Genomic DNA, 27987 nt, shown 5'->3' with positions numbered 1-27987 from the left:
AGATCAAGCTGGAATGTGGTCTCAAGACATTCATATTAGTCTTAACTGTAGGGATGGAAAGGTGCTGAAGGTCTGGAGACTGTGTCTGCCTTATTGTCCAACCCATTCACCTAAAAAGGCCCCTAGGAGCAAGAAAAGAAGAAACGTTTGATTCAGTTTTCTAATTTTATTTTTAAATAAACTATCCAGCTGTTATTCAGTACCATTATGGGGGGGATCAAATATTTCTTCCTCTATTGTTCTTAACAGTCTGAGGGGTAGCCCTGGGGATATAAAGTGAAACACTTACATTACCTTTTCCCCTTTTCCATTTTAAGAATGTGATTGTGCAGATGCAATGAGTTCAAGTCAGTCCCCCCACCTCCACCTATCATATCCCAACCTGTTTTTTGTCTCTATTTGCCAGATGAAATGATCATCAGAGCTGAAATCCCTACATTTTTTTCCTGTTAACTTTTGGTTGGGTTAATCAAGGAATTACACAAATATAGATATCTTTTCAGGGTTTCTACCTGTTCCTCTTTTGAGTACCGATTTGGTGTTTCATGTGTATTACAACATATACTCTATGGGATGCTTTTAAGCCTTAGTCTTTTCAATCTTGGATTGTATTAAGGCAAAGGTTTTGTCAAGACAAGCAATGCACATTACCTCCACTTGCACATCGCTATAAACCAAAAAAATGTTTAATAAATCAGGCTGTAAACTGCTAGCAGGGTAGTTCCTATAGCAAAACTGCTCCTTCTTTCACTTAAGTTTGTAAACTAATGATAAATAAGATAGCTTCTTGTTATGTCCAGTCCTAAGATTATGGTTTAGTGCACCAAGACAAACCATGATAATAACAAGCCATGGATTAAAACTACAGGTTTATAATCCTGGTTTATTTGGATACATACAATGATAATCTCAGGATCAGACACCAAGAGAAACTGCCTGCTTTCTAGTTAATTTACTGAAGAAAGGAGAGAAGCAGGAGTGAACAGCTCACATTCATCAGTAAGGTGATGAATAAATCATCCTAATTTATTAAACTTTCATTTTTGGCTTGTATAAATTGGGAATATAACCATTACCTCCCATAAATTCTTACTCACCTGCTGCCACATTAAAACACAGTAAAATGCACTTCGTGTTTCTGATTATTCGAAGAAACAAAAAGATTTTGAGAAAGCCTGTTTTGAGCCAGCCAATGACAATACTCTCTTTAAAAGAAAAGAACATCTCCTTACTTTGTGTGAGCATCAAATAAATGTTATTTGGCTTTTAAATATCTCCAGTTGAGCATAAATTGCCTTTCTGGCTATTTGGGAAGTAAAAGGTGGACTCTCTCAGAGGGCAACCCTAACATATTTTAGGGCATTCTGCAAGCTTTAAAAGTTGCTCTGATACTGGAAAAGAAATTCTCTAGGTAGGCATCTGTTGTGGTTTCTTCTGGGGACTTTGTTGGAGCTTTTACAGCTTCCCAGGATTGCCAGTTGGTGGTGTTAGTACTGAGAGCATATGTACAGATACTTTAACATAGCTATAGGTCCACATCCTGGCAATCCATGAATTATTTCACTACAGTTGCTTGAAATCTCCTGTCTCCGTGTCTTTTGTCCTAAGCAGTAGCATCACTAGGGTTGGTGTCACCTGGTGTGGTAACTCATGGTGTCACTGGCCCATTGACCTTCTCCCATTACTAGACCATATAGAACAGTGATGGTGAACCTTTTAGAAGCCGAGTGCTCAAACTGCAACCCAAAACCCACTTATTTATTGCAAAATGCCATGTCCCTCTGGCTTTCTAGTAACAAACTCTGGCAAACTCTGTGCTGGGGTGACAGCACATGTGCCCACAGAGAGGGCTCTGAGTGCCACCTCTGGCACGCATGCCATAGGTTCACCATCACTGATATAGAATCTTTAGTAATTTTTTTTAGTGCTAATGTTACTCATAAATCATAATTCCCATATATCGTTGAATTTAATGGTAATAGTTGTGATATAAACAACTAGCAAAATTAAAATTATATAGTGGGCCCTTCCCTTATGCATGTAAGGGAAATATTGTGTATGCTGGAGCCCCATTAGAAGTAATGGGGCATGTGGCCATGGTGCGGCATGGTGTGAGCGCTGCGGGCACACGCCCCATTACTTCTTCTGGGACACAAGAAGGCTTTTTCCAATGTAGCTTCCAGCATATGCTGTAAGCCACATATGATGCAGGTGCACTGTACTTTTAAATTACAATATCATACACACAACCTAAATGTGTTTGCATCTATATAGTTTCATGTGGTTAGGGTGAAAATTTGGTGAGATGTGATGTTTTAAAATAAAAATTTAAAATAATTTTAAAAATAATTAAAAAATAACAAATTATATATTTTTTAAATTAAACTTAAATTTTTAATTTTAAAAAAGTCTGGGACTTCTCCTTTCATCTCTCACTAAGCTTCACCTCAATCACCCCATATCTTACAGCATTTAAAAGGAAACAGGTGAATACAACAGCCCTTTAGCCAAACCTCAGATATTTGAGGAACAGTGGTGGCATCCCCCTTAGGGTGTCACCTGGTGTGGCCTGCATTCCCCGCACCCTCCAAGTGATGTCACTGCTCTTAAATCCTACATTGAAGATGCTGCAGCAGTCTAAGCTGGAAGTTACCAGGGCATGAACTACCAATGCTAGATTATCCATGTCTATAAAGGACTGTAGCAAGTGGGCCAAGTTACCTGATCCTGCAATGATAAAGATGGATCCAGGACTACTCTCAAACTGTGCATCTTCCCTATAGAGGGGAGTGCAGCTCCATCCCGATTCCCACAATCTACTGAGCTTCTAATGTTATGTAGATTCAGCTTCAGTAGGCTGGCCTCCATCCAGCCCATTACAGCATCCAGGCATCTGTCCAGCGTCTGCATAGCCCCACCTGATTCCAATGACAAGGAGAAGCACAGCTAAGTGTCATCATATTTTATAACCTTTTCCAACTTGTGTGTGAGTAGGATGACTTCAACAAGCCAAACATTCATTGAGGTTGGATCAAATATTCCACTGCTATATGTGAATGTATTTTCCTCCCGGTTCCTTGGTAGGCTTTGGCAGCATGAGCTTCCCATAGATTTTAACTTAGGTCCAGACCAATTTCCACTTAATCTCTTAGGTCTTGTCAGGAGCAATAAAATTCAGGCTGTTTTACACATGATGTGATGAGAAAATATGAATTAATTTAGGAGATGGTGGCAGCTCAATAAACCACAGTCATAAATGCAACTGTTTTTGTGCAGTTTAAGAGTTCTTTGTTTCCAATTTATTCACTTTAAAGTGTATAATATATGGATTAGAAATCAAGATATAGGATGCTCCCATTCATTGTGTTATCTGCTATCTTTATTCATTCACATGCTAAATATTAAACCATTTCAGTTGGACCCAGTCTTAAGTGTATTTGCTTAGAAGTAAATCTTATTTATTGGCATTTCAATAGCAGTTACTTTCTATCAGTATACCCTGGAACTGCAGCTTTAACTAAGTTAAAGGCCACACATTTTAAGAATATACATATTATTGTGCATTTTTTTTTAAAAAACCACTATGTCACATACCAAAACCTCTTAATAATAAAATAAGAATAATAAAATTTTTATTTATATACCACTATTCCATAGATCATAGCGGTGTACAGCAATGAATTGAAAACAATTAAAAACATCATCACCCCAACCTCCCTAACAACAATTACAAACAAGCAAGATAAAAACACAGCAAACAGCACTCATACAAAAGGCTGAGAAGGTGGAATACATCACAATTGCAGGGGAAGAAGAATGACAACAAGGTTCATGGGGGGAAAGCCTGGTCTTCAAGTTTTTCTTAAATCCATCAAGTGAGCTAATTGTACGGAGCTCATTGGGGAGAGAGTTCCAGAGTAGTGGGGATGAGACGGAAAATGCCCTCCGAGTTGCAGCATAGTGAGCATCTGGAACTTTTAGAAGATGTTTCTCACCCGACCTGAGAGTGCGGGGCAGATTATATGGGGAGATGCGGTCCTCCAAGTACCCTGGACCCAAGCCATTTAGGGCTTTATAGGTAATAACCAACACCTTGTATTCAACCCGGAAGCGAACAGGCAGCCAATGAAGATCTTTTAAGACTGGTGTTATGTGGCAGGCTCTGGAACACACAGTGACCAGCCTAGCAGTCATATTCTGCACTAATTGAAGCTTCCGGGTTTGGTACAAGGGTTGCTCCATGTGAAGCGCATTACAGAAATCTAATTGAGAGGTTACCAGAGCATGTACCATGGTTTCAAGGTCCCCCCGGTCCAGGAAGGGTTGCAGTTGGCGTATCAGCCGAAGTTGATAACAGGTGCTCCTAACCGTCGCATCCACCTGAGATGTAAGGTGGAGCGACGAGTCAAGGAGCACCCCCAGACTGCGAACGGAGTCCTTCACAGGGAGCGTGACCGCGTTCAGCATAGGTGGAAAAATTTCCAAACCTGGACCAGGAGAGCCTATCACCAGTACTTCCGTTTTCTCTGGATTCAGGCTGAGTCTGCTTTCCCTCATTCAGCCCATTACCGACTCCAAGCAAGCATTAAGAGGAGAGATGCCTTCCTTAGTTACTGCATCAGTCGGAGACATAGACAAGACTATTTGGATGTCATCAACATACTCTCCCCATGTCTCCGGATGATCTCTCCCAGCGGCTTCATGTAAATGTTAAACAGCATGGGGGACAAAATCGCTCCTTGAGGGACCCCAGATGAAAGGGCCCTCTTATCAGAGCGACAGTCCCCCAGCTCCACCATCTGGAATCTACCCGAGAGGTAGGAACGGAACCACTGCAAAGCAGAGCCCCCGATACCCAACTCCCTCAGGCGTTCCAGAAGGATACCATGATCAATGGTATCGAAGACCGCTGAGATGTCCAAAAGCACTAACAGGGACACGCTACCCCTGTCCATGCCCAGACGGAGATCATCAACTAAGGCGACCATAGCAGTCTCAACTCCATAGCCCGCCCGGAAGCCGGTTTGAAATGGATCCAGATAATCCGTTTCATCCAAGATCCCCAGAAGCTGAAAGGCAACTGCCCTCTCGATCACCTTCCCTAAAAATGGCAGCAGCGAGACAGGCCGATAATTGTTCCGAATTAGGGGGTCAAGAGAGGGCTTTTTTAATAAAGATTTTACTATGGCTGTCTTCAATGTAGATGGAAATTGCCCATCCCTGAAGGATGTATTAATAATACGGTGCAACATATTAGTTACAACCGTCCCCCCTTGCGCTGTCAGCCATGAAGGACAGGGATCGAGAGAGCAAGTCGTCTTCCTAACACTTCGCAGAATCTTGTCCACATTCTCAGTACAGACAGACTCAAAGTGATCCAGTTTAACCAAGTCTGCGGAAGCTCTGGATACCTCTACTCTAGATTCTGAGCTAAAACTGGCATCAAGATCAGCCCTTATCCGAGAGATTTTATCCGCAAAGAAGTTGTTAAATTCGTCACAGCAGGCTTTAGATGGTTCCAGAATAGGGTTCGGGGGGGGGGCAATTGGGTAAGCTCCCTCACCACCCTGAACAGCTCTGCTGGACGGGACTCTGCGGATGCAATACGTGCAGCAAAGAAGGAACGCTTTGCTGCACTTATTGCCACTCCGTAGGCCTTCAACTGAGACTCTAGGAGTGTCTTGTCAGATAAGCGCTGGTGTTTCTGCCAGTCGCGCTCTAGTCGTTGCAGAGCCCGCTTCCACAACCTGAGATCTTCAATTAAACTTTAATAAAAGACATCCAATTTAAAATGAAAACTACAGATATACCTTAATTAATGAAGTAGACATGTTCTTGGATATTACTTCTTTAACAAAAAATTTGGTACCAGAGGCAGAAATAACATGGAAAGAGTTGAGATAGGTCCCTACACTACAAAGAAAAGCAATTCAACATGTTTCAGCAGCTGTTTATTCAAATCCAACAATACATGCATGTGAAATTAAACAAGCAGTTCAAATAAGCTTTTTAAATAAACAAAAATATTTCAAACCTTCTAGAGGCTACTTGAAAGCTTCTTGCAAAATGAATGTAGGGATTTTTTCTTTTTCTTTCACCATTCTCCAGTTTTTAAATGATTTCCATTCTGGTCTATGCTTTTAAATGCATGCTAAGGTAGATGGTGAGGCAGATTTATCTGCTTTCCCATTTTCTCTCTGTTTTGCTTTTCTCACAATCAGTGTTGCCAATTTCTGGGCAATTCCCCAAAATCTGGGGAATTTAATTTATTTCTGGGGATTTTGACTGAATATTCTGGTAAATATTGGGGAATTCCAGGGATCTGGGATTTTGGTAAAACATTCTGGGGAATATCTTTGAGGCTTGTTGGCAACACTGCAAGCTCAGTAAGAGACTCTGCAGGCTGCTGCTGCTTTCCTTTGCCTATTTTACACAGGCACACATAGCTGCGGTAGGGTGAGCTAAAACAGAATCCTGCTGTTTCCCAGTTCAATCTGCTGCATACACACTGCTTCAACTCTGTGCCAAAAGTCAGTGTTTCTCCTGCTCTCCTTCACCATCACTGTAATCCTGATGCTGCTAAAAACTATTCAGTTAGACAGAGGACAAGAAGGAAAAAGGGCTTGGTCTTGAGTATGCAATTATGGGCTTCTCCACATGAGTGATTTACCCTGAATTCTACCTAGGACTGCTGCATCCTGTTTACATGATTCAGGGCCAGAACCCCGAACTGAGTCCAAACTGTCTTTGGGATGCCCACACACATTTTGGAATTTTCTCCCTGTAGCCCATGTTTAAATAACTCTCCTTTTGCTGCAGTTTTTCACAGTAATGACAGATGCTGCCTTTTACAGTCAGCCCTCCTTATACGTGGATTTGCCAAGTGCGGATTTGAGCATACATGCATGGCAAACCCAGAAGTATTGGCAACAAAAGTTCCTCTCCTCCCCTCCTTCCTAACTTCCCTTGTGGCCTCCTCTGCCTTCGCCACCACAAAAAAGGCCGGGTGGTGCTCTTGGAGGCCAAGAGGCCTCCAGGCCACCACCCGGCCCTTCTGTGGCGGTGGTGGCAGCGAGGAGGACAAGGCCAAGTACCGTCCTCCTCGCCACCACTGCTGCCGGGAAAGAGCCGAGTGCAGCACCACCCAGCCTTTTCGCAGCAGGCAGAGGCCGAAGCCGCAAGGCGGCCAAGCCTCGTCCTCCTCGCTGCTGCTGCCGCTGCTGCCACAAAAAGTCCGGGTGGTGCTCTTGGAGGCCAAGGCCTCCAGGCTGCACCTGGCCCTTCTATGGCGGTGGCTAGGAGGACGAGGCCAAGCTTCGTCCTCCTTGCTGCTGCCGCCGCCACCACCGTGAGAGGGCCAGGTGCAGCCTGGAGGCTTCCAAGAGCAGCACCCGGATTTTCCCGCAGTGGCAATGAAAATGTGGAGGCGGCAGCAGCGTAGCGACCCAGCAGGTAAGCAGGGAGGGAGGGAGGGAGGGAGGGAGAGAAGAAAGTTAGGAAGGAGGGGGGAAAGAGGAAGGGAAGAGAGGGACTTTTGTGTCCAATGGTGGGCACGTGTACGCGTGCCGCCATTGGATAGAATGGGACTTGATCATACGTGGATTTTTTCATACGCGGGGAGGCCCGGAACGGATCCCCCACGTATACCAAGGGCCGACTGTGCTTGAAGTCCCTGTGGTTGATAATGTGGTTGGGCACCTTGTTCTGATCTTAGTGGCAATGGCAGGCAATGAATGAGGGCTGTGTGGCAATAGAGCCACACGTAGTTCACTGTGAGAGCTGAAAACCTGTAGCAAAATATAACAGGTATTTTATCTGTTGTATTTTTTAATTTCATTTTTATGCCACCTTTCTCCCAGAAAGGGATGCAAGACAGCTCACAAATAAAAGCATTTTTAAAAACTTTACAATAAATGTTTTAAAAAATAATTAAAAACATCAAATGAAAACAGCATATAATTCCATACATTAAAAACTACAATAGTAAAAAGGTAAAGGTTTCCCTTTTGACAAGATCGTCTAGTCGTGTCCAATTGTAGGGGGTGGTGTTCATCTCCATTACTAAGCCAAGGGATCCAGCATTGTCAAAGACAACTCTGTGATCATGTGGCCAGCAAGACGGCACTGAATGCTGTTACCTTCCCTCTAAAATTTATCTACATGTACTTTTACATGTTCTCAAACTGCTGGGTTGGCATAAGATTAGTGACGGGAGCTCACTCCATCACGCGATACCTGAGCCTCGAACTGCCAACCTGACAATCCTGCATTCGTCAGAATCAGTATCTTAACTGCTGAGCCATCACTCCTCCACTACAATACACACCCCATAAAACAAACGGCCCATATAAAAGCCAGCCCATGATTATGTATTAAAAGCCTGCCTGAATAAAATGGGTTTTGCTTGCTGAGGAAAGAAAAGCAGAGAGGGGGCCAACTTAGCTTCCCTCAGAAGGGCATTCCCGGGGGTGGGAGCAGCCACCAAGAAGTCTCTCTGTCGTGCTTACACCAAGCGAGCCTTTGCTGGTGGTAGGACCAAGAGCAAGCCTTCCCCTGACAATCTGAGGGCTCTGGCATATTCGTATGGGGGGTAGAGTCTCAAATAGTAAGGGGTAACGGGCAAATGGAGGGGGAGGGATTCGGGGCCAGAATATTCTGGGGACAGCTAATGTGATATGGGGTTTTCTTGGCAAGATTTGTTCAGAGGGGGTTTGTCGTTGTCTTTAGGTCTGTATCAATAGGCTGAAATATTGTGTGATGTTGCAGCTGTATACATTACATATGGCTTCTGATGTTGCAGTCCGGAACCATAAAAAATAGGACCCTGTTATTCTTTTGACTTTGTGGCTTTTGAACAGGCAGTGTCGAAGATGCATCCTCAAGGGTAATAGGTATGTGATGGCCAATAATTTGACACTTTATATTTTCTTGTTTTCCGATATCAGCTCTTGCTAGCATCGCAGAATGGAATTTATCAAGGACTGGCTTTATAAATTCCATTTCATCAAGGAGCAAGACTTACCATTCACTATCTTGGTTTAGCTATAATATCTTTTTTTCATTGGGGGAATGGACATCTTTTAAACAAATTGGTGTTTCTGTGTTATTGCTGTACCTGCTGTCATGCAATGTGCTTGAAGAGTATGTGCCATTAAGTGGATACATTTATATTTAGTGTATCCTTACTGTTTTTGAAGGGAAGGCTAAAAATACTTTCATTTCCCTTCTCAGTGTGAGGTTCTGCTCCAGATGCTACAGAATGATGGGATCTAAAATAGTTTTATGGCAGTTTTCTATATTATAGACATGGATAAGGTGAATACTAATAACAGAGGCACTCTTTGGAATGCATTTAAACCTTAGCGGGATACAGAATGATTTAAAAGTCTGATTTCCGCATACCTCTCCATTTTCTTTCTAGTTGTATATAAATGACTGCTTCTGTAGTAGGGCATGGGGATTCAGTAGTTCGGTTTCACCTGCTTTTAATGGAGCACATCTTTCCCTACCTTTGAGGCAAGCTATGTGAAATATCATTCCTTCTAAAGCCTATATGCGGATGCTCAGTGGCACGCATATAGATTATTTTGGTGTTAACAATACGAAGCAGCTTATTTTAAGAATTTAATGTTTAATTTATAGTTATACTTGCATTTTTGGATGTATAAAACACATATTTTTAAAGGAATAACTGGACATAACCAGTAGAAATAATGAATGGCTTGCAATTTCTTCTTTTTTGCAATAGTATTTTCCTCTTCTTTTTATTTTATTTTTCTGCAGTATGTTACAAGTTACATTAAATTATAATGTAACAGGAAGGCAGTATGATGTAGTGATTTGAACACTGGACTACAACTCTGGAGACCAGAATTGGAATCCCCATTCAGTCATGGGGACACTTCTCTCTGCCTCAGAGCAAGGAAAAGGCAAAGTCTCTCTGAACAAATATTCCAGTAAAACCCTGTGATAGGTTTATGTTAGGGTTGCCGTAAGTCAGACACAATGTGAAAGCAAACCAACAACAACAATATAACAAAGGATAGTATCACTCCTTTTGTAGTATAATCATTAATTGCTTTTTAAAGGTATAAGAGGTGTGTGGCCTCACTGCTTATGTGTGCTTAGGTTTCCATTAGGACAACAGCTTATAGAATTCTGGTACTTAAAGAAAACTAAATAAAACTAACTATGGCGTAGTACAGACGGGGGGCTCCGTGCTGCCCCTGTAAGCCCTATGTCTGTGCTGCAGCACCCCCATGCTGCAGCACAGATGCGCCGCAAAAAAAAAAAAAAAAAGCCGCCTACAGCGGATTCTTTTTTGCAATGCCGGAAGCAGGAAGAGGCACCACCATGATGCCACTCCCTGCCAGCAACATCTAGTCACTGTACGGCATCAACGGCATCATGGTGGCCCCTGTATGGATGGGTGGCTGCCATGATGCCGGTGCCCGTACATATTAGGGTTCAGGAGCGTGCGGTGGCTGCATGCTTCCAAACCCTAATATTGCCGCTGCCATGCGACAAAGTGCCTGTGGGTACTTCATTACATACCCTCCAGTTGTCCCTGTTTGGCAGGGACTGTACCAGTTACGCATCTGTTGTCTCATTTTTAGGCTGCTTTACAAACTGTAAACTAGTGTCCCAGTTTCTCTCCTTTCCACTTTGTCATCAGTTCACATCAGTTGCCACAAACTGAGTTCAAAGTGCAAAAGTAGTTTGCACTCAGTTAACTCATCAGAGAGGAGAAGAGAAGAGGGGGTGGAACCTTGCCCTTCCCGGTCAACTCAGGCAAAAGCAGTCTGCTGCATCCTCCTCTAGATTGTATTTTCTTCCTCATTAATACTCATTGCCATCTTGACTGTGCTTTGATGTTGCTTGGCCACACGTGTCCCAGTTTTCATCTGTTAAATGTTGGAGGGTTATGTTGTTGTTGTGTGTCTTCAAGTAGTTTCCAATTTCCATCAACTCTATCATGGGGTTTTCTTGGCAAGATATGTTCAGAGGAGGCTTGCCATTGCCTTTACTTGAGGCTGAGAGCATGTGGCTTGCCCAAGGTCACCTAGCAGGTCTCATGGCGGAGTTGGGAATTGAACCCTGGTTTCCAGAGTTGTAGTCCAACACTAAAACCACTTTGCCATGGTGGTTGTCATGAGTATGCTATTAGTTACTGCTAAATACTGTAGTGAGAAAGTACAGACTTTCTTTCAAAAAAATATAAACCTGATGGTAACTACCTGTGGGGGATATTGGGGGTGTCTCTGAATTGTAACTGTAATTGATTACTTTTTTAAAAACTTCTCATGTCTAGTTGTATCCCTGTTTCTTTCTAACAGCCACACCAGTTATAACACTTATTTTAAGTTTTTACAGTTTTATTTTAGAGCAACTCTCTACAATATATGTATTTCCTTTTTCCATGAATGCAGGAAAGAAGTGTAAAATATTCCTTCTGGGTGTTCATTCAGAAGGGAAACAGCTTATTTTATTGCTGGAAGACACCATTTCTGGAGTGGTTTCTATTTACTCATGTAAATATAAAAGAAGAGCAGGCATCTGTACCTGACATGCAAGGAGTTCTAACCAGAGATGGGGAAGAATTTTTTGCTTCATATTTTAATGTGAACGTATCTGATTTTCACTTGCTAAATCCACATGTGAGCTGAAACATCCTTTGATATTCACAGTTTGCTGAGTGTTGCAATAAAATTCCCCAATTAAGCTGGAATAAAAAAAGGTGTTTTGGGGGAAGTGGGAAAAAAGGGTATAATTGTAAAAGTAGGATATAAAAATATATTAGATTATTGTTACTTTCTTGCATATGCTAGTCAAGCACAGATATTGCAGTTAATTGAATCTATATCCTTCCTTCGCTCATGGGAATTTAAGGCCCGTTACAGACGGGCTAAAAACTACACGCGGAGCGCGTACTAGGGTTAAGACTGGGTGGTGCTTCTGCACCGCCCTAACCCTAGTGCATGCTCCGTGCGCACAAAATGGTGGCGGCCATTCCACACGGCCGCCACCATCGATATGTGACAACCGCACGGCCTCCAAATGAGGCGGCGCGGTTGTGACGTATTGGGGTCGCGGCAGGGCACCGTTTCGGAGCTCCTTCCTGGTTTGGTCCGCTGGGCACAGCCTTCAGACGGCTGCGCCCAGCGGACCAAAGGAGAAAGAGGCCAAATGGCCCCTTTCTCCTTCTCCCCGCCGCCGCGGGGTGTCCTTGGGGCTTGAAGCCCCAAGGACACCCCTTTCCAGGCCTCAGGGAAGTGGCCTTTTGCCGCTTCCCCGCAGCCTGGAAAACGGTGGATCGGGGCCTCAGCGGCTGCCGCTCTGGACACTGAGGCCCCGATCTGGCGGGGAAAGGGGCGCCTACAGGCCGCCCCAAAGGGGCGGTCTGTAACGCGCCTAAGTTAGCAAAATGGTTGTTTCTCTCTCCCCTTTCATCATATCAGTACCACTGGAAGGTACATTAGGCTATGAGATTATAATCAGGCCATATCTATCTATCTATCTATCTATCTATCTATCTATCTATCTATCTATCTATCTATTGGATATGCTGTCTTTCTCCCAGAGTGGGACATAAGGCGGCTCACAGGAGGAAATCAATTAAAATCTATCCATGCAGTTTTAAAAACAATTAAAATAATCTCATTTAAAGTGTATAAACTTATTTTTAAAGGATACATTTTAAAATAATAATAAACAAAGCACACACTCCAATAAGGAGTCTCACTGAGAGCATTACATATTGATTAAATTATGCTTCAAGAGAAAGGTCTGTGTCTCACCTCCTGCAGAAAGGAGTTCCAGAGGTTGGGAGCCACTGAACCTCCTGGGAAAACAGGAATTTGAACCTTTCTCTCCCCAGTCATAACTGAACATTACAAATCATGGTGGCTCACCAGATTAGCTCTTATGATTTTTGAGAGAATACTCAGGGAAGAGATGTGAATAAAAATTTGGCCTATTAGCAGAGAACGTGACCCCCAACTACATGATTCTCAGTGATTACATTACACCTAAATGCTCCTAAAGGGGCCAGATCCTACCTGATCTTGGAAGCTAAATAGGGTCAGTTCTGGTTAGTACTTGAATGGGAAACCACCAACAAATATCAGCAGCTGTAGGCTATATTTTAGAGGAAGGGATGGACAAAACCACCTCTGAGAATTCGTTGCCTAACAAAACCCTATGAAATTAATCACCATAATTTGACAGGTGATTTTAAGGCACATGCACACAGAGTCTAGTGTACTCATGCAAAACGGGTATGAGATGGCATGTGAAAAGGCAGGAGGTGGCAGCTTTCCTTTTGTTCCTGTAAATATGAACAGGATGTGACTGTCTCTATTGTAAGTTGTGGTTGCTTTCTCCTTAATCAGTTAAATTGTAGCACCAGCACAGTATGAGAAGGATCAAAGAGTCATTCTTATTCTTCTGGAAGTTTACCAAAGAAATGGAGTGTGGGAGAAGTCATGAAGTCTGTGTGTTTATGAGTGGGAGTAAGGTCATCAATGCCATATTCTTTTAGTAGGTGGAGTTGATGCAGACTGAGGAATGTGAAAGAAAGCTTTGCAAACAGAAGCTGGAATGCCCCTTGGCTTTCTGTACTGAAATTAGTCTCCATTCTCAGAAACCATTTATCTGCTAAAAATGCCCTGTTATTTATACCCAGTATGGCAAGGATGGACAGAAGATCAGCAGTATTCCCCAACTCTTGACTGTTTAACATTTGTCATGTTTAGACTATTCTAAAATACTGTTTTAATGTTTTAATTCTGTTTTAATGCTCATTTTTAAATGTTTTAAGTGTATTATTCTTTTAAATTGTAAGCCATTCTGAGTCCCAATTTTGGGAGAAAGGCAGGATATAAATAACTATAGTAACAATAATTTAGACTGTTAAGAGTTCCCCAGTTGTAGTAAATAAGGTTCCCAGATTTCAAGTCTTAGCTCCTCTTTGCCAGTCCTCAAGAAGAGGAATCTCAGAGAGAGAGAGCAGTGTCTTGGAAATAATACTTAAATTAATATGTGTACACACATATTACTGTGTGTGACTGGCACTACTGCTAGACAGGGTGCACCTGGCCCTCTCTCCTCCTCCTCCTCCTCCTCCCTGCCAAACATCAGTGAGGATAGTCCCTAGGCTTAAGGTTTGGGGCACTTCAAAAAGCCTGCTCTAGAGGATTGAAACCACCACCACCACCACTCAGTCAAGTTTCATAACTCAGGGCTTCAGAGGAGCAGAACATGTTCTGTCACATTTAGCATATCCATATCCATAGGCTTTCCCCACTTTCCTTGGTGCTTTTAAAGTTGTGTTATAACATTTAGTAAAAGTTTACTAGCATTGAATGTGAAACCAGCATTTTCTGCATTGTATTTTTATCACTGGGGATGCAAGTGTGAGCATCCAAGCTGGAAAGTCATTTGAATGTTCTGCCTTAGGCACTAAATTGTCTTAGTCCCCTCCCTCACCACCTCATTGTAGAATTCAAAGACCTCGTTATTCTGGAAAATCAGTATGCAAAGGGATCATAATAACGCCTTTAAGACTACCTGAAAGTAAGTCGCTGGTAGCATGAGCTATCATAGACTTGAGCCTACTTCCTCAAATGTATATAGGGTCGAGGGAAGAGTCCAGAGACAGACTTCCATAAACCAGTTGTGTGTGAGAATATAAATTAAAATTGAAAACCTTGTGGGTATGAAGATGAGGTTGCAAGTTCAGGTTTAATGATGGTCATTAGAGGGCAAAAGCAGGAGGAAGCATGCTGCCTAAAGCCCAAAGAGTAGATAACCATATGAATGAGTATTGGAATGTAGTGTGGGAACCAGACAGGACATCTGATGAACTGGTCAAGGGTGCCCTCATGAAGATGAGGGGGAAGGGGTTAGATAATGCTGAAATGTGTGTAGTGTGTTTCATTACATGTCCTCTCTGGTTCCCACACTACATTCCAATACTCGTTCATATGGTTATCTACTCACCTTGGCTTTAGGCAACATCCTCCCTCCTGCCTTTGTCCCCAATTACCATGATTATGGATGACCATAATCAAGGGTTGCCATAAACTGAAGTTGACTTGACAACAGTTAAGAACAAATAATTGTGTGTTCAGCAAGTTCTACACAAAAATATTCCCCATACTATTTTCCAAATTCATATAAAAGGCAAGAGGTAATGTTAGTTTAATGGCTGAAAAATCCAGATGTATCATTCAGATAATTTAAAACATCACTTTCATTTTAATTTAGGAGCAAGCAACCACACTGGAGTTGGGGACCAATTTTCACGCTCACAGCCATAAGTGGTTGCTCTATTCCCCCCCCCCCCCATTTTTTGAAGGGGTGGCTTTGTGGGGTCCAAATAAAGTAAAAATGCCACACTTCTGGATATTTTGGGGATGATTTTCCCACACATTTTTTTTTAATTTAGGGTGGCTGTGGGAGCTAAAAGAGGTTGACGGCTTGACTGCAGCCCATAAATAGCTTTTGCTCTGCTTCTGCTATAGCTTGTGCTGATAAAGGTATTAGCTTTCACTTAACAATTTTATTATTAGAATCTTTATAAATCTTATTATAAATGGGAGAATGTTGAAGATTACATCTAATAAATAAACTCAAGTTCTTGTCGCAGCTTTATTAACATGCATGATAATGCAAATAACATCTTTCTCCATCTAAATCAGATATTTATAAACTATTCTTCTACTGCTCAAGACATGATTTAGTATTTAGTTCAACTAGCATCGGCTAATTGTCTACTTACTTCCTATAATTCAAAAGCATGTCCTACTTGACCATCTATGGCCATTTAAATGCCATTTTAAAAATGTACTAGAAAATCACCTAATTAATACCCACTAGTTGATTTTAAAGTTGATAAACTTTAAAATAGATTAATTAGTGTTTGTAAATCCCTGAAACAAGATTTTGTACTCAGGTATCCAAGGTTTATTTCACTTTATGACAGATGATCAACATTATTGTCCATTATTTCATGTTATCAGACAAAAGTATAGCAAGATATGTCAAAATGGGCTGAGTTTCAACTGCAGTATCACATTGTCTGCCCTACTGGTTTCATCAGTTGCTTTTTCTGATGAAGTAACAAGAGTGTTTCTGCTTTTCTCTTCTTGAGAAATTCTGCATGTGGACATTTTGAGAAGAACAGAAGGAAAAAAGTAATATTGTGTGCTGTGATCTGAAAATGTACTTCTTACATGGATTTTAACAAACTGTATCTCAGAGGCTAACACCTTGAAGTATATGCTCTCTGAAGAAGTACCTGTACTTCATTTTTTTCCTTTAATTCCTGAATCTTCCACCATTCAGCTTCAATAAATTATCCTAGATCTAGTATTATGAATGGTGAAGAAAAATGTATCTCAATCACACACATCACACACATTTTTATAAACCTTTAACATACTTTAGACTAATAAAACCCCAGCTACAATTAATGTCAATGAAATGTTTGGGTGCTTTGTCATATACAGCAGGCATATATACAAGGTCAGGCTTTAAGGATGAGTGAGTGAGTTGTTAAATTAAGCAAGAGGTAGTCAACATATGGGCTGTGGGCTTCTTGAAGCCCCCTGGGCTATTTTTAAATCTTACAGCTTGCTCCCACGTGCCAGTGAAATTTGCTGGCAAATTTTACACAACAACTTTGGGTGGCAAATCAGTAAAACACCTTTAAAACAAGCACATGCTGCTTGCTTTAAAGGTTTTTCCTAGTTTGTCACCAATTTTCAGTGGCAGAGTGGGGGTGCATTCTGTGGAGATGCCCCAAGGGCCTCAGACCTAGCAAAAAATGCCCACCCCTGAGTTCAGCAAACAAAAATGACTGGAATCTATTGTTTTTCTGGTTTAGTGCTATCATGACTTTCAAGCAGCTAGCTGTCAGCCCTGGGTCAAAAATGAAAAACAGCTCATCAGTAAATGTTCCTGTGATGCCCAGGCAAATGTTCTTCTGATGTTTTCTTTCAATAATGCTCTGTGGGTAATATTGTGCCAGTGGAAATGCAGCTGTTCCTTGTTTCAGAAGCCATGCTGTGCAAAATATTTTCAGGCCTTTGCTTAATGGCAGGATCTGGTTTTTATGATATCCAAATGCACTTGAGCCTTTATCAGTATAAATACAGCAGTCAATCTCTCTATTCTGTTGTACACAACTCCACTTGGGAAGGAGTACATTAAAGCAGCCCATAGCAAGTGAGTGAGCATGTGCAGGTGTATGTATTTGCACATTTGATAGAGGGTGCTGCAGTTTTTCCCACCTTTCAGTTGGTTCTTGTAAACAAAACTGGAAGCGTAAGAAAGTGTATGCACCACATGTGCCTGTTTTTGCACCACTGCATCTAACCACATCTTGCAACCAAGATTTGAAGGGAAAGATTTGGTTCACTCAATCTAGGAAACTGCCCATTTTCTCTCCAAAGTCCTTCATGACTTGCTGCCATGCCCAGTTTATGCTTGACTTGTTCTTGACCAAAAATGACCAGATGTGGGGTTCATTCTTCAGAATTCTTTGTGTGTGTATGTGCCTTCATGCCATCTGTACACCTATGATGACCCCATGAATCACACAGGGTTTTCATAAGCAAAGAATATTCAGAGGTGGTTTTGCCAATTCCTTCCTCTGATGTATAGCCTACAGCACCTGATATTCCTGGGTAGTCTCCCATCCAAGTACTACCCAGAGCAGACCCTGCTTAGTGGTGCAGGTTTTGTGGTAGGAAGGGAGAGATCAAGGGGTTGAAAATCTGGTGCAGGCTTCCTGGTGGGAAGGAAGAGATCCAGGTGTTTAAAATCTGGTGCAGGCTATTGTGTTTTATTGTGTTATTAATAGGCATTTTAATCTCCAATTGTAATTATATCATGTTTAATTCTGTTTTAAGGGGGGTGGATTTGGGACATAATGTTGAATGTGGATATTTTAATTTGTTGTGAGCCGCTTTGATTGTCTCATCACAGAAAAGCGGGATAAAAATAAAAGTTTTATTTATTATTATTTATTTACCTGGTGGGAGTCACTTTCATCAGCCACAAGGAGATGGAAGTGGCCCCTTCTCTCTCCCTTCCCACCACTTTGATGCTGCAGCCTTCATTGTGTCTGTTGTGTGCCTTCAAGTTGTCCCCGAGCATGAAAATCTCCCTTTTGCTTGAAATAAAAATTGAGATTATTACAAATTTATATGTTATAGAAGAGCAAGCATAGTCTAGTGGATTAAGTTTGGATTAGGACTCTGGGTGGCAGCCATTTACATCTCTTGCTCAGCATCAAAACTCATTGGATGAACTTGGGCAAATCACACTCTCTTAGCCTGAGAAGAAGGCAATGGCATACCCACTATGAACAAGTCTTGTCAAGAAAACCTTGTGATAGGGTCACCTTAGCCAGAAATTATTTGAAGGCACCCGACAACAGCAATATCATAGAATCATATAGTTGAAAAAGGACCCTTAACGTCATTCTGTGTTTGTGTGTTTTGCATTCATTGGATTTGGTTCATGAAGCTGGGAGTCATGTAATTGAAAACATTTTAAAACCATAGAGTTGGGAAGTCTTAAGGCTCATCTTGACAATACCCTACCAAATCTCTGGGTCTGGCTGTTGTTTTTGTTATGTGGGGGAATTGAACCCTGTTCTCTAAAGACATTCAAACCACTACACCATGTTGGTTCTCCCCTAATGAAAAACCAATGGTACAGGAGCTTACTACTGTTTAGAGGGTCCATGTTTCTCAAGCAAATTTCACTTAGAAGAAGAAACTAATTGTAGCCTTTTCTGTCCAGAAGAATGCAATAGCCAGTTTTGGTCACAGAATCAGTTGAGAGGCTGAAGATAGTTCACTAAGAAGGCAAGTTATTAATTAATTCATACAGATTCCAGCAAGTCCAGAAAGTGGTGAATGGCATAATGCTCAAATTGTTCAATTAATGACAATATTTTACAAATCAGAGTGTCAATATCCCCAGTGAATTCTGGATTCTACCATCATTCTGTGCACATTCATCAGGAAGTAAGTCACATTGAATATGATGGGACTCTTCTCCCTTAGTAAATATTCATAGAATTTCTTTGTCGCTTTGCTTTGTGTTTTCCCCCAACTAATGACCCAATAAGCCTGCCAAGACTGTAGCTGTAGCATATTCATTTATTTATTTTTGTATAATTTCGCTTCCAATTCTGCCTAGCTAATTTTCTTCTGGCTCATTGCTTGACATACTTTAGTGTCTTCTTTTATAGTTTTCATGAAAGCTGCAATTATAAATCTTAATTTAATTGTATTTAGAATTTATCAGATGTGATCTTTTGTGAGTCTTTCATTCTTTGAGAATTCAGAAGCAAAGTTCCAAAGCTTTTATCTCTTGCATTAGTTTTGAACTGGTGGGTGGAAACACCCATGGAGAATCTTCAATGTGTACAGCTATAAAAAAATATCAGAGGCCTATGTAGAGCAATGTACACTTTGAAAAAATGACACCTAAATGGGATACAGGAATTCTGTCTTAATTTAGTATATAAATACTAATCAGAATGTTCTCAAGATGGCAAAAGTGGAAGAACATGATGAGGAAGAACACATAACCTAGAAGAGGCAGCAGCAGGTTGCTTTTGCTTACTAGAGAAGGCAAGCTTCCACCTCTCCTCTCCTTCCCTCCTGCTGAGTTAATGGAGTACAAACTACTTTTGTACTTTGCATTTAGTTTGCAGCAACTGAGGTAAGCTGAAGACAAAGGGGGAAAGTGGGAGGAGGAGAGAGAAACTGGGACATTTTAAAAGCAGTTGAAAAAGTGGGATGATGGGACAGTTGGAAGATGGGAAATGCCATTGACTTCCACTTCCTGAGAAGTTTCCAGAGAAAGAAAGAAACAAGTAGTACCCAATGGGCACAAATGCAGTGGCAGTATCTGGCAGCATGTATACTGGATTATGACTCTGGAGATCAGGGTTTCAAATTCTGGCTCTACTATGGAAACCCACTGGATTACCTTGGACAAGTCACACACTCTCAGCCGTAGAAGATGGCAATGGCAAACCCCCTCTGAAAAAAATTGCCAAGAGAGAATCCCATGATTGATTTGCCTTAGGGTCACCATAAGTTGGAAACAACTTGGAGGCATACAACAAGTCCCAGAAGTACTGCTCTGGTGCTCTTTAGTTAATGTAAATTAATTGTATAGGAATAAACACTTCTAGAAAACAGACACATAGTCCGAAAAAAACCACAAAAAATATAACTGCATTGTGTTGTTTTTTTACATTTGTAAGCTGCTTTGTATCCCAATTTCGGGACAAAAAAGATATAATAATAATAATAGATGAATAGCTGATGAATATTGAAGTACAGTGCGCCCACATCATACATGGGTGCACTGTGCATGGCTTTCAGCTTATGCTGAAAGCCGGGTGACGAAAGAGGCAATGGCCTGTGCGCCACGCCGCATGCACATGCCCCATTATTTTTAGTGGGGCTCGAGCATACGTGGTATTTGCCTCATGCAGGACGGTCCGGAACGGATCCCCCGCATAAGGAAAGGGTGCACTCTCTATATATTTTTTCTAAATTTCCAAATGAGCTGATTTTTTTGTCTCAGAATTTCAAATTTCATATGGAATTATTAGATGACATTTATTTATTTATTTATTTATTTATTTGATTTCTATCCCGCCTTTCTCCCAGAAAGGGACTCAAGGTGGCTCAGAAATAAAAATTCTAAAAACATGTTACAATAAAACCATTTAAAAATATTATCTAAAAACAGTATAAAATTACCAGCATTAAAACCACACTAAATCCATGATGCCCACCCTATGTAACAAACACTCAAGCCACCCTATGATTATACTTGTGTGAGAGGTTTATAATTATTGGGGAGGGGGAGCATGCATTTTTAAAAAAAAAAAAAAAGTGGAGAAACAGTGTTCTAGAGTTGGCAAAGAATTAGCTTAGATTTAGAAACAATATTGTAGAGATGGCAAAGAACCAGCTTAGACTTACAACAATGTTCCAGAAATGGAGGGCAAAGACCTAGATGAAAATCTCTCTGGCAGACAAATCCATCACCTGTTGGGGGCCTCAGAGAGAGAAACCGAGAGACTGGGGTGGGGGTTAGGGGGCTATTTCAGCAACAGCCGCAGGAGCCAAGAGGCTCTTTTTTTTGCAAGGAGTCCTGCCTGCCAGTCTGGTTGGAAAACCCTGGCCTCTTTTCCAGGCAGGCTCCCTGCTCTTCTGGAATGCAGATCACTTTTGAAAAGAACTTTCTGCTGTCAAGAGAAGGCTAGGTTTTCCTTGACGCTGGGAGGGCGTTTGTCTGGTAGGCTTTTTCTGAGCTTGCAGGTTTTCAACTTTTGAATCGAAAGCTTGTGCTGGAGTTTGAAAAAGTAGGCAGGGACAATGGAGGAAACTGAAAGCCCGAAATCTGAGCCTCTGGAGGCTTGTCCAAGAGACAGCAGAGAGATGAAGGGTAAGTAACAGAATCCGGCAGAGATGGAGTTACATTCAGCATGTCCCTCACTAGAGCTTTTTATATCTTAGTGACAGATTATACCCGGCAGATGCTTTATTTATTATGATGTGGTTGTGACTGTTTTTTTAATGTTTGTTTTTTAAAATTGCTTCTTTTGCTTCACTTTCTCCTGGGAAGGACTTTTTTGAAACACAAAGCAATCTCTGACAAGGGAAGGGTGTGATCCCCCAGAGAATGGGAAGTCATCCTTTTAATACGATATGTTCCAACAATAGGTGGAAGTAAGTTTCCTCCTCATTTTGTTTCACACGATGGTGAACCCACATTGAGTAAATGGCTGAGCCTTAAGTGTATTCCTTGTAAAGCACATGGGTTTGTTTGGGAAGGCAGGCAGAGACTGGGTATACCAATGTTATGTTATAATCCAATTTGATGGGCCTTGTTTGGTGCAAAGTCTGCCTTTCTAAGAAGAAACATTTTTGGATTGCACAGCATTGGTCTAATTTAAACCTGAGTATTTGTAGACTCCATCTAGTTTTTCTTTGGGGGATGCAGTTCCTGTAGCATTAAAATTTAAGATCTTCCACCTCCCCTGTATGTTGCATTTTGTCAACAGAAGCACACTTCACTAATGTTTTAAGTTTGTTGGGCCCCTTTCACACTAGTACTTTTGTTCTGAGTAGATTCGGGCAGATCTGTTCCTCCAATACCAAATATGTCTGGAATGGATGTTCCCACTACCTTTACCCCATTTGAACCTCCCTGGTGCAATTTAACCCGGTTGATGTTCACACTTAACAAGTTTCAATTTAAGATGGAGCCTCCTTATAGATCGCTTTCGATCATTCCCATTGTTTTTTTTGTTCTGTCAATCAGTGACTTTCATATTCACTTCCACTGTTGTCTATGGTGATGTGTCGCTAGTATCCGCTGCAACTATTTTTTCATCAACTGCTTAAACGGAGCCACTTTATTGATCATATTTGATCATTTCCATTTTGTTGTTTTTTATAAAAAATATCTGACTGAATATGCGCATCTCATCAATTTGGGAACACAAAGTACCAATGGCTCTGCAAATTAACGGTGTCTAGTAATATTGCAGCCATATGGAAAGTACTGTCTCAGGATGGAATGGGGAATGACACCTTGCAAGAGTCAACACACAAATCCCAGACATTGCATATTCTGTCAGTGAAAAGATTAATAATACAAATGCATGTCACCCAAATGACCACCCTATACCAAACATTCATATAATCTAACTTTTTTTAAAAAAACAAAATTCAAAACCCCAAATGCTGGCGCAACATCCAAGCAAAAAGTGCGTATATGAACTTTTGGCTGGAGTGGCGGGAGAAAGCAAAAGGAAAAAAAATAAGTGGTAGAGGAAAAATTTGCACATTCTATCACAAACTTAAAAATAAAAAAAAAATTCAACGGCTTTAGCGATGTCCCCCTGTTACAAGAGTAAAGGGATTACACAGATGACAGTTCAGGAACAAAAAACTGGCACCCAGTGCTTGCAAAAAAATGGCTCTGGCCAAGCAGCTGGGGCAAGAGGGGAGGCATGTTTTGCCCAACTGCCCACCCTCTGACCTTTATCCCTCCCCCAAAATGATCCGAGCAGGATCAGGAACAAGTTCACATTTCCCAGCACCACAGAAAAAATTAGTTTTCCAAAAAGAAACGGGGAAAAAGCCTGTAATAAGGGGGATTTGCCCTGGATCCACCTCAATTCAGGTGTGCAAAAACTGGCGCCAGTGGGAACTACCCACTAATTTGCGATCCAGTCTATAATGTAGTGTGAATGACCCCTTGGTTTCTAAACAATAAATGTCAGGACTTAGGGTAGGGATTTTTAAAGGGACTAGGTCTGACAAAAAAATTATTACAATTGCTGCTTCCTGTGGCTTCAAATTCCCAACTTGTATACATAACTTGCATGTTATTTTTTTTAAAGAACTGAGGCCCGGAACAGATGGGCCTTTGAGGCACCCTCGTCACATGAGAGGGTTGCCTGGTGGGCGGAGTGCCCATACACCCAGCAGCCCTCACATGTGACAAGGGCACCGCAGCTGCGACGCGCCCACCAGACGTGGTGCATAATGGTGACATCAGCTGCGCCGCTTCCAGATGGGGTGGTGCAGCTGCGACATGATCGCGATGTCTTGCGCTTTGCGGCATCACAGTGATGCCGCAAAGAGGAGCCGCTTCCGGGTGTATCTTTTTTGTTCCGCAGGAGCGCCACACAATTTGGTTACTGCGGTGCTCCTGCGGAGTAAAGAGAGGCATCAGGGAGCTGCCTCTTTCTGGCAGTGTCTACCCCGCTTGAGTTAACCGTTAAAAAAAAAAATATGGTTGTGTGGCTGCATCCAGATGCACTCATATTAGCAAGTGTGTTTTTTTTAGTAGTCACTAGTGCGTCTCTTGGAAGTCTAAGCGTGCAGCAAAGAAAATGGTTATATTATTAGTACTACTACTATTATTACTATTATTTTGTTGTTGTTGTGTGCCTTCAAGTTGTTTTCAGACTATGATGACCCTAAAGCAAACCTGTCACAGGGTTTTCTTGACAAGTTTCTTCAGCAGGGGTCTGCCATTGCCATCATCTGAGGCTGAGACAGTGTGACTTGCCAAAGGTCACCCAGTGGGTTTACATGGCACAGCCAGGATTCGAACCCTGGTTTCTAGAGTCATAGTCCAATGCCTTCAAGTTGTTTCTGACTTATGCCAACTCTAAGGTGATCTTATCATGTGGTTTTCTGAGGCTGAGATTATGTGACTTGCCCAAGGACACCCAATGGGTTTTCTTGGCCAAGATGGGGATCACAGCCTGGTCTTCAGAGACATAGTCCAATGCTTTCTGCCTTATGGTGACTCTAAGGCGACACTATCATGGGTTTTTGGGGGGCTGAGAGGGTGTGACTTGCCCAAGGACACCCAGTGGGTTTCCATGGCCAAGATGGGAATCAAACCCTGGTCTCCAGAATCATAGACCAACATTCAAACCACTATACCATGCTGGCTCTCATTATTACATATACTTATATCCTGGCTTTTGTCCAATGAACTGAAAGTTACATACAGTGGGCCCTCTCCTAACATGGAGGATCCGTCTGTGCTCGAGCCCCATAGGAAATAATGGGACACGTGCATGTGGGCGCACATGCCATTGTTTTCTTCCCCAAACGGCTTCCGCGTAAGCTGGAAGCCATGTAAAATGTATGCACACATGGCGCAGATGCACTGTGTATGGCTTTCCTTCTCACCACTTTATTGTTACAGTAGTCCTGTGGGGGTAGTTAAGAGAGAATGAATTATCAGAACAAGGTCAACCAGTCAGTCTCATGGCCCCATCAAGACCTTAACTGGGATCTCCTGATCCAAATCTAGTATATACTTACAACTAGAGTTGACCTAATTAAATCAGTGGAACTTAATACAGGTGTGGATGTCAGTGTTCAGTGGTGCTTGTCAAACCTGAGCCCAGAACCTTTAAAGGAAGACAAAGAAAAAGCTGGAAAGCCAGAGTGGTGTAGTGGTTTGAGCCTTATACTATAACTCTGGAGCCAGAGTTTGAATCCGAGTTCAGCCATGTAGACCCAGCGAGTGACCCTGGGCAAGTCACACTCTTTCAGCTTCAGAGGATGGCAATGGCAAACCCTCTTTGAAGAAAACCTTCCAAGAAAACCCTATCATAGGGGGTCACCTTAGGGTCGCCATAAGTCAGAAAGAACTTGAAGGCAAACAACAGAGCAAAAGCTGGCATGAAAGCTAATGCCAAGTCTGTATAGAGCCCCATAGTCTACCACCTGGCTTGTTGCAGCCACCAGTTTAAATAAGCTTCTTTACTGGTGTGGGTGGTATGCTTCCAGTCATGAGGCTTTTCCTGCTTTGGAAACATTGGGCTTTAGTGACAAGGGGATGGAATCTCACCTGGTATTCTTTAGAGTTTCACTGTGGGCCTGAATTACATCACTCTTCTACCTATCCCAGCTCTGTATTTATAGGAGAGACAATTGAGATGGATCTTTTTAATGCCTCAAGTCATTGTAACACATTTGGTTTGGAATTATTTGCTCTGTTCCAGGGATGAGAAAGTTTAGTTCTGTTGAGAGCTAATCTGTCAGGGACTGTGTGCCAGTAGTGGCTTGTGTCAGAAGCAGGATGAGGGGGAGATTTCGGCTTTTCCCTTCTTCTGACACCTCCTCTCTCTCTTTCTCTGCCTTATATCCCACCCCACCTATCATACATACCCAGGAGAAACAAATCAGATGTCAAAACTGATCACTACCAGAGCATTTTTGAGGGATGCACAAAATCAGTTTGAGGCCTGTAGGTATCTGCTTCCCCATGGAGCCCTCAGAGACAATGTATTGAGCCCATGGCATTGGGGTGGGGAAACTGACACTCATGTGTGACATGTGGTCTCAAATGCCTAGATTCCTCCAAGACATTTTTCAAGCTTTCACATCCTCCTCTCCCCCAATTATTTTTTCTGGGTGAATTTTTTTACACCCAAACTGCTCAGAACTGTCACATAATGCAGTAGTTTTTCTTCCACTAGTTTTCTGACTCTCAAAGATACCCCCCAATCCCCCCAAAGACCAAAACAAAACAAAACAAAACCCTGATAAAATACAACATTATCATATACTAAAATACTAAAATAATACACTAATGTTCTAAAATGGTTTCACAATATCTATTCCATTCCATGGATGTATCATAAACAAACATATACTTAAATGCAAACATCCCTGAGCCTGGAAAAAAGCTAAACTTTGTGTAGTGGAATGTCAAATAGGCTGGGGTATAATGCTGAGCGGCATTTCCAGTTGTGAAAACTCTATCTGAAATTGCTGTTTGTAAATAGTTTTGAAAGCAACTGTTCATCTGTGGTGAGTTAAGAATCCTCCCCAGCAACAAGGAAAAGGAAGTTTTTATAAACTGGATGAGAGTTCAGTTAAAGCTCAATGTATCATGAGTTCTGGATTTACAAATGCTAGCCCCCAACCTTGTGGTGAAGTGGTCTGAGTGTTGCATTAAGACTCTGGAGAGCATGCTTCGAATCCTGGCTTGGCCACGGAAACCCACTGGGTGATCTTGGGCATATCACACTCTCTCAGCCTCAGATGATGGCAATGGCAAACCCACTCTGAAGAAACTTGTCAAGAGGACCTCATGTCAGATTCATCACCTTAGAAAATTTATGAAGGCAAACAACATCAACAATGGCTCTAGTCTTGGGTGTGGGGTATAGTAAAGTTTTGGCAAGGGACTTGCAAGGCAGCATTTTCATTTATTCAGTTTTGAGATGCTTTTGACATATTGGTATGAGTAAATATAGGAGATGTGGGCAGAGGTGGTGTACTGTTAAAGCACATTTAGTTGATCCTATTGATGAAACCAAAATCTAAACAAGACCACTGTTTGTGCACACTTGAAGGGATGTCATATTGAGGAGGGTGCTAGATTGTTTTCTGCTGCTCCAGAGACTAGGACCCGGAAGAATGGATGGAAGCTCCAGGAAAAGAGATTCCACCTCAACATTAGGAGGAACTTTCTGACAGTAAGGACTGTTTGACAGTGGAACAAACTCTCTCAGAGTGTAGTGGAGTCTCCTTCCTTAGAGGTCTTTAAACAGAGGCTGAATGGCCATCTGTAGGGGATGCTTTGATTGGGATTTCCTGCATGGTAGGGGGTTGGACTGGATGGCCCTTGTGGTCTCTTCCAACTCTATTATTCTATGATTCTACCCTCTTGTCCTGAGTACAGATTTCTCATCAGGACTATCAGATGTGTTGGCACTCCCATGTCTTTAAGGGCATTCCATATCCTTTCATGATCTATGTAGTTAGATGTATGGACTTCAATTTCCAGAGGCCACAGCCAATGGAAAGTGATTGTGGAAGTTAAAAGTCCAAACTTTCTACAGATCCATCCCTTTTTTAGAAAAAAGGCCATAACTGAAGCAATCTTTCATACAATTTGATTAAGTGTTTCTGAGTTGCTCTGCAGACAACTGAGTAAAACTAGCTGTTAACATGGACATTCAATTGTGTTTTTGTGACACAGATAACCGGGGACCTCAAGGAAGTGCTCACAGTGGTTTTGTTGATATAATGCACTGTTTGCTTTGTGGTTCTTAAATGAAGAGATGTGAATATAACCTAATACTTTAATGACTGCACTGTTGGCTACCCAATAGGCCGTTTCAATTGTCACCCTAAGCTTAGCAAACAAAGAGGGGGGAAATGCCCTGCATTTAGGATGCTCCACACCAAGGGTAAGCCTTTTCTTTGATGATTTACAGATCCTGTTCTCTCAGTGTGAAGCTTGGCTACCTCTGAATATTGCAGGGTGACATAATTGCATATGTACTTTATCTGTGGTAGGTTTCCCTCCTTGTGTTTTCAGACAGGGTTATTCAAAAATTATAGAGATTGGATGTTTTTGTAATTATGTTTCACATGGAAAATATTTCTTTCT

At 41.8% G+C, this 27987-nt stretch overlaps 1 protein-coding gene and 1 long non-coding RNA gene across 2 annotated transcripts in view; one reads left to right on the top strand and one right to left on the bottom strand.

Annotated features, from left to right (window-relative positions):
* KIAA1217 (KIAA1217 ortholog) overlaps positions 1–27987 on the top strand; it is a 504546-nt gene that overhangs the window by 220048 nt on the left and 256511 nt on the right.
* LOC121932805 lies at positions 2–21257 on the bottom strand. The gene is made up of 3 exons (XR_006104424.1): positions 21024–21257; positions 2722–2918; positions 2–122 (listed from the first exon to the last, which is right to left on the bottom strand). It is a non-coding gene; the product is annotated as an uncharacterized LOC121932805 (long non-coding RNA).

The sequence above is a fragment of the Sceloporus undulatus genome, chromosome 6 (genome assembly GCF_019175285.1).
Source record: "Sceloporus undulatus isolate JIND9_A2432 ecotype Alabama chromosome 6, SceUnd_v1.1, whole genome shotgun sequence".
Classification (NCBI taxonomy): domain Eukaryota; kingdom Metazoa; phylum Chordata; class Lepidosauria; order Squamata; family Phrynosomatidae; genus Sceloporus; species Sceloporus undulatus.
This window is presented reverse-complemented; position numbering and strand designations above follow the sequence as displayed.